Genomic DNA, 7,458 nt, shown 5'->3' with positions numbered 1-7,458 from the left:
TGACTGTTTTGTTCAAAAGGAAGGACCCCTCTCCCCCACCCGCACCTTATCACATCACTCACCCGGCCACTAACTACCCAAACCGAGACCTACTCTATCTCTGGGAGTCAGGGAGGCTCCACTCCGTTTGGCCAAAATGCAGAGATGTAGACCCATTTAGCACAGCCCCGGTGGCGCATGGGAAAGCAGGACTGTCTGACCCTGCGTGTATTAACCCTCCGTCTCCCGAGGAGCCCACCAACCTGAGTGTCCCTCGTTCCAGGAATACAAACACTGCCCCAGCCACTCACCCGGAGTGTGTTGATTTAAGCTTTTCAGTCACTTACAAACCCATCGGTAACTTTGCTTTCTAAAATCAAGTCCCATTGATTTAACAGGACTACTTTGGCATTTTATAAGAATTCCAGAAGCCAGTTGGCTTCTTTCAAAATTATTGGGTGCATACTTTTCATTTCTTTGTTGCCTCAAATTACTCAAGGAAACCTAGAAGCTACAGGAGAACCCCCCCCATCAAAAACAAACAAACAAAAAACCACTTACCAATATACAAAAATAAGACTATGAATGTGCTCCCAGGGTCCAGAAAATGGGAAGGTTTGGAGAAAGAGGAAGAAGTACTGTGTTTCTGAAAGATTATAACAAAAATTTAAGAACCACGACCCACTAAGGGAGGGCGAGGGGGGGAGCAGGCTTCTGTTAGCTGCAGAGAAGTCTGGGGATGGGGGACGGCGCTTGCTTTCCGCAGAGTGACAGCTGGAATAATGGCTGCAGATCCAGTGCAGGGGTGGGGGCGAGTGAAGCTGGGGGGGGGCAGTAATTACTAGCCAGGCTCACCGCCTCCCTACTTTAGAGCGAACTCGTTCTTTTTGCGCGTCCAGCTGCGCGCTCAGCTTGCTGCTCGGCCTCGGGGCATGCTGATGCTTGAATGGGGATGGGGGTGCGTGCCAGAGGACTTTAAATCGAGGTTCCTAAAAGGCTTCTGAACTAGAATGTCCCCAAGGTTCCATCTTTGCAGGGCTGTGAAGCAAAGGAAGGCTAAGCAGAGACTTCTCCGCGCCCAGACGCCCCCAACCACTCGGCCCGCATTAAGAACCCGGCAAAAAGTCGGGGGCAGGGGGGTGGGGGGGGGCGATGCCAAAGTGGGTAACAGCCCAGGAAACGGTGATCCATCTGATCTGGCTGCACGAGACTGAAATCTTTCCCCACGGATTGAAGGGATAGCGAGGCCAAGCCCCAGCCGACTCCCACCACCTCGCCTCCCGGCCCACAAAAGCGCAAACCCTCGGAAGGCGCACTACCTCCCCTGGGCCGCAGAACCCCGAAGTTAAGCGTGCGCCCAGGGATCCGCGCAGAGAAGGCGGGGAGGAGGGGCTAGGGGTAGGGGCTAGGTTCTCCACCTCCTCCCGCCGCCTCCCTCCCGCAGGCTAGAAGCCTGTTGTAGTCTGGGATTTCTTTTTTCAGAATAATTGATGGGTCCGGTTCTCCAGAGCTTTCCCGGTGAGAGCGCGGCGGACCGCGCTAGAATTTAAATAGACGTGATTAGTAAAATGTAAGGGGCGAGGCGCCCGGGCCTCTCTTTCTCGCGGGTTCCTGGCTACGCGCCTTGGAAGGCGCCTGCTCCCCGAGGCTCTAGGGGCCACGCGGGGCCCGCTGACACTCGTCCAGCGGGGGTGGGCGCTCTGCTCCCCACCCCCCAACCTTATGGACTCCAACCCTTCCCCACACGCCTCTCACCAGCGTGCACCCCAACCTGGAGTAGAGGGGAGTTGGGGCTGGCAGTTAACCCAAGGCCGGTGGGTGCTGAGTGGTAGTAAGCAGAGGATGGGTGCAAGGATCAGGTAGCACGAAGCATTAGCCTCGAAAAGCAAGGAAAGCCTCTCGGTGATCGCTGTCCCCGTGCCCTGCTTCTCACACTCACTGTTCCCTTTCTCTACCTCCGTCCTCGCGGGGGCTCCTGTCTCCAGACAGCCGAGCTAGTGCAGCCAGGGCCGCGGAACTCAGGCGCCCTTTCACTTACCCAAAGCGCTAAGAAGGTCCCCTCCACAAAGAAGTGACCTAGGCTGGGGGAAAGACTTCGCCTTCGCTCTTTCTAACATCCTTATTTCATGGATTTGTTCCTGAAAAGGGGGCTGTGCATTCTTATAACATCTACAGGCAATTAATATTGCATTAACTCTATTTAAAAAACAAAAACAAAAACAAAAGCACCAGAATACTGCACCCTATCAAAACCATCTATTATTCACGGAAATGTAATTGGAGACCTAAGAGATGTGTGTTACCGGCCAATGGAGGAAAACAGAGTCAGAGTCGTGACAATATTTCAGAAAGGAAGGGGATCCGAGGGTATGTAATATTTAATTTCAAGTCTGTGGTTTTCTAATTCGAGATTAAAAGCAGTCACGTCTTTGAAGCCAGACAGTTGGTATAAATGTACAGTTAAAATATTCTATTCCACAGTCCCTAGACAGAGCTCTCTGCTCGTCCCAGGCTTCATTAAATTTTTATTATCATCCCAGACTAGAGCAGGGAATGAGCGGAAAGACTGTCCATCTAATTGCAATTGATAAAAAAAAAAGCTCTTAGATCCCCCCTCATTTTAATATATTAACAACAGTTTTCTTCGTATGTCCAGTCTTCCCTAACCCTGTGATACACATAATCACATTATCACACAGATACATTTTCTACTTTCCAATAGGCACCAGGCTTGGCTGTCTTCTCTGCCCTTTGAGAAGGCCTGGGGTGGGGAGGTGGGGGTTGGTGGGAGTGAAGGGAGACAGGGTACTGGAGGCTGGATTCAAAAGGTGATGCTATATGGAAAAAAAAAAATAAGTGACATCAGTTCTTGAAGCATCTGGCGAAAGATCAACAAGAGACAACATTTGCACTAAGCTGGTTCTTCTTGTGACAAGATGAAAGCATATTGTTACCCAAACAAAACAAACAGATTATTAGACCAGGCTGCACTTTTCAACAGCCTTTCCACTGTGTGGGAGTGTGGGATTAAAGCAGAGTAATATTTTCATTTTATTTCTTTCATTCTCACTGCTGCCCTTCCCCCCAATATCTCTCTCTCTCTCTCTCTCTCTCTCTCTCTCTCTCTCTCTCTCTCTCTCTCTCTCTCTCTCTCTTCACACACACACACACACCCTCAAAAAAACGTTTGCTTTTTTTGAGCCTTCTTCATATGCTATTAATTTCTCACACCATAGGACTGTAGTGTGTGTGTGTGTGTGTGTGTGTGTGTGTGTGTGTGTGTTCAGGGAGCCCGTCTCAACAAGGGTGCTTTAATTTTTTTTGAAATTGGTGTAAATAAAGCTTTTCATCTCCAGGCATTGAAAGTACCGAATAAAACCCACAGTTTGCTTTCTGAGCAGCTCCTATTATCACATCGCCACTTAATTTTATTTCTATTCTCTCCAAGTTAAATAGAAAGACTGGCTCACAAGGGAGCTGCCATGTGCCTACAGACTGGGGATGTCAAGCAGAGAGACTCACGGTGCAAAGTTAATTTCAATTCCCGAGGAGGATTTCACATTCCGGCTGGCTCTGACCCACAGTAATTAGCTGAGATAACTAATGATTACTTACTTATTCCTTGTAATTATCTGGATTTAATAATTTGCTGTGTAATTTATTAATTCGCTCATAATAGCCTTTCAATGCTGAGAATGGCTCCTTTAAAGGGGCAAAGCAGGGAGAATTTAGTGACTTTTTTTCCCCATTGCCATAAATCTGTCTCCTGACAAATGTAGACTTCAGGAATATTTCTATCAACATAATCATCCGGAACCTTTGTCTTCCCTGTTGTCCCATCAGGATGCCAACCTAACTTTTTTCCCCCTTCTGTTGCAGCCCCTCCCTCTCTCCAAGGCCAACTGAAAAGTGAAGTTCTGAGTTCTAATGTGGAACATTTACCTAGAGATATAAACTGTTTTCACCAAACAATTGAAAAAATGAATTTCTAAACTTGACTGTCATGGCTTGCCTAGAAAAATTTGAGCTTCATCCTCTGAATAATATACCTTTGAAAATCAAGTACAGTTTTAAATGTATTTTCCACTATCTCAAGAGCTTCCCTGATAAATAGATCAAAAGGAATTGATTCATTTAAAGTTTGAAATAAGCCATTTTACCACAGCCCCCTCTTGGCAAACAGAGGTCCCAGAATCTGTCTTTTGATAGTGAAAAGACTTATGTATTGTTATTTATTTTTAAAATACATTTTATAGAAAACAGGAGAATGTTACATCGTATGTAAGTCTTAATTATTTCATTTTCTTTTTCTATATTCATTCTTTTCCCTCAAGTTATGTGTCAATGAAACTTAATCTGATAAAGACTTGACCAACTGATTTAATGTCAATTATCCAAAGGAAACTGCATTTTTTCCCAGATAATATTATAATCCAATTGCTGTAGTGCGTAGATTTCAACCAGGCCTTACATGGTCTTTGCTGTTAGTCATTTATTCCATTCTAGTTTAGATAATCACATTGAACAAAAAGATTGGATCATTTGCCTTTAGAGAAGTTGAAAAAATAAACTATATAGTTCTGAAATGTCAAACTGAGATGACGGGTGTGCTCTTAGGTCAATGTATAAACTCTCTCTTTCTCGAGCAAACAAAATTTCGAAATGAGTCATGAATGCCAATGGCTGTGATAAAGATCTTCAGTCTCAATTTGCTATTTGAAAGTCAATACCAAATGGATATTTCTCAACAATGTATACATGGGTCATTCTATTCTTACCTTTCATTTCTTCTTTAAGATCAATCCTCTTCTCTCCAAATCTCTCAGGTTTGTTTTGGTATGTCTTTGCAGTTTTCATTAATAAAAACTTTTGGAATGTATTTCTTTCTAAAATTCTGCTTTGCCCATAAACTAAACACACATATGCAGGCTTAAATAATGAATACAGTCTCCATCTTGTAGGCAAGAGAGGTTGTTTTGTTTTTTTTCTTTTTTTCTCCCTCATAGTAACATAGAGAAGACAAACGTAAAATGTGATACAGTTTTGAAAGTCCAGGAACACATGGGAGACAAAGAACATTTGGTGAATGGGGTGTGGGGGAATACAGGACTTCACTCTCAACTGTTGAAGTAAATGGATAGTTGCTGTTATGTTACTTTCCTCACAAAAATTGTGGACAAACATGCATATAGGCAAGCTATCATGTACTTCAAAATGCACTCTAAAGGACACCTATTGTATTTCTATTCGACATATTTCTCAATTTCTACTACTTCCACATGATTTATCTCTTTATTTAAATATGTCATATTTGTAGAAAGAAAGCTAGCACACTTTTCTGTCTTCCCCCACTGACTCCCCTTTCTCTTAATGCACATATCCTAGACCCTAAGGTAACAGCCATATACAGGAAGGAGAGGGTGTTATTTACTGAAGATACTTTTTATCCTAGATCAGCAAGCCTGATTTGCTACACATTCAAGCCATTTATTTCATTTTCCCCAAAATGAAATACTTACTTTTTCTGGAAAAAGTAAGCAAGCAAAAAGTTCTCCAGGTGGCTAGAATTGCATGGTCAAACTTGGAGTAGGGCTGAGTCCTGTAGTTACTATCCATGGTGCTGAAACCAGTACTCAGCCTAGTGAGACTGGAGGCTGGCTGTTTGAAAAGACTTTCAGGAAAACGAAATCTAAGAATAGGGATGAAATGGAAGAAGGGACTTTCAGCCTCCAAAATACACGAATAAAATTAAACCATCAATATCACTATATCTGAATTCACCTTTTAAATCTCTATGACTTTCAATATTTCCTTAGGCATCTATGAAATGTATCTCTTTATTTCTAAGTGGACACATGGATTTTGTTTCCTTAAGTGTCTTCTTATTTCAGTTATAGAAAAAAGTCCCTCCACCCATTATCCACCCAATTTTCGCAACTCTTTTTGTTATACCTGAAAATAACAGTTTTCCAACAGCATTTAACTCCAACTTGAGTCACTATAACAATTTTTATTGACTCATGAGATGTTTCCTAATCTCATGCTCAAAATAAGAAACATCTCAAGACAGCTACATATTAGAAGAGTCACAGTTGAGGTTAGCAGAATTACCCCTGGAGGATGACCTGGTTCTGTCTTCTTGTTGGACCTATAGATCAATATGATATTCTCATCATTAATAATGCAAATATTTAAACCAGAGCTTTCCTTAAAAAAAACAGAAACTTTGAACACCTAATATGTTGTGTAGTTGTTATAGGAAGTCTGAAAATTATTAAAATGGGTAAGGAAGTATCTTTAAACTAGGATCAGAAAAAAGAAAAGTCTGTGTATGAATTGGGAAGAATTTCTTTGTGCCAGACCACCATTACACAGACTTCCAGCACTCTGGTGTCTGGGTGAGTCATAGGAAGGGGGCAAACTTTTGCTCCTTCTAACCACCAGGATTTCTTTTTCAACCCCACTCTGCCTATTGCAGAATGTGAGTTTCCTTAAAGGTTATGAGAGAGGAAGAGGAGAGGAGAGAAAAGGAGAGGAGAGGAGAGGAGAGAGAACTGACTTGATTTCATAACCCCATAACCTAGGAGCTTCCTCTCTGGCTTTGCGGCACTGCTCTCCAGGAGTGGTGACTAAACTGAGAACTGTGGTGGGCTAGTCCTTAGGCCTCAACCAGAGTGTTTTACTTTCCCCAACCAGGCCTTGACTCTCGCCACACCCAGTCTCCCAGTGCTGCTGAAAACTGAACTGAGTTCCCTTCTTCCTTTTACTCATGCAATACCTCTGCTCACAAAGATTCTCTTTGCAGAATTATTGCAGGTCTGGAGAAAGGACTCCAAGGGAGGTATTTGGAGCCAAACATCTCAATCTGATGTAGGCAGAAAAACAAAGCACCCTGTGAGATGATCTCTGGCTATTAGAAGGCTATTAAAAACCTTGTTCTTTAATACTTTCTTAGAGAACCACCTCCTACTAAATCCAAGTCACACTTTGATAACAACCACTCCATAATAAACCATCAAAATGTGTTTCTGCTTTTAAAAATCTCCCATCAGAATAATTCCCATGTAAATGATGAAAAACATCACATTTTAAACACCATTTAATTTTAATAGCATATTTTAATGGAAAAGCAGCATACTTTGCCAATAAAACATTAAAATCATCTCTTCAATGAAAGACAATCAAACAACACCAAAAATAATACATTACCATAGTAAATAAACCATCTATTAACAAAAACAAGAAAGCAGGTCATATACAGAACTCAAGACTCCAGAGAGCCGCAAATGGAACAGCAATACAGCAAAATTTGTAAGAATATATCTATATGTGCATCATTTGGAATGAAATATTTACAATAAATAAGGTACCAGTCATCATGTACCTAATTTTTTTGTTCCAAAAGAATTCTACCAAACCATGTGAATTTACAAGCAGTGCACTGTCTTTCTTATAATTCAAATTAGTTTTTCTACAAAC

This window comes from Rhinolophus hipposideros, assembly GCF_964194185.1.
Source record: "Rhinolophus hipposideros genome assembly, chromosome: 16".
In the NCBI taxonomy this organism is placed as follows: domain Eukaryota; kingdom Metazoa; phylum Chordata; class Mammalia; order Chiroptera; family Rhinolophidae; genus Rhinolophus; species Rhinolophus hipposideros.
This window is presented reverse-complemented; position numbering follows the sequence as displayed.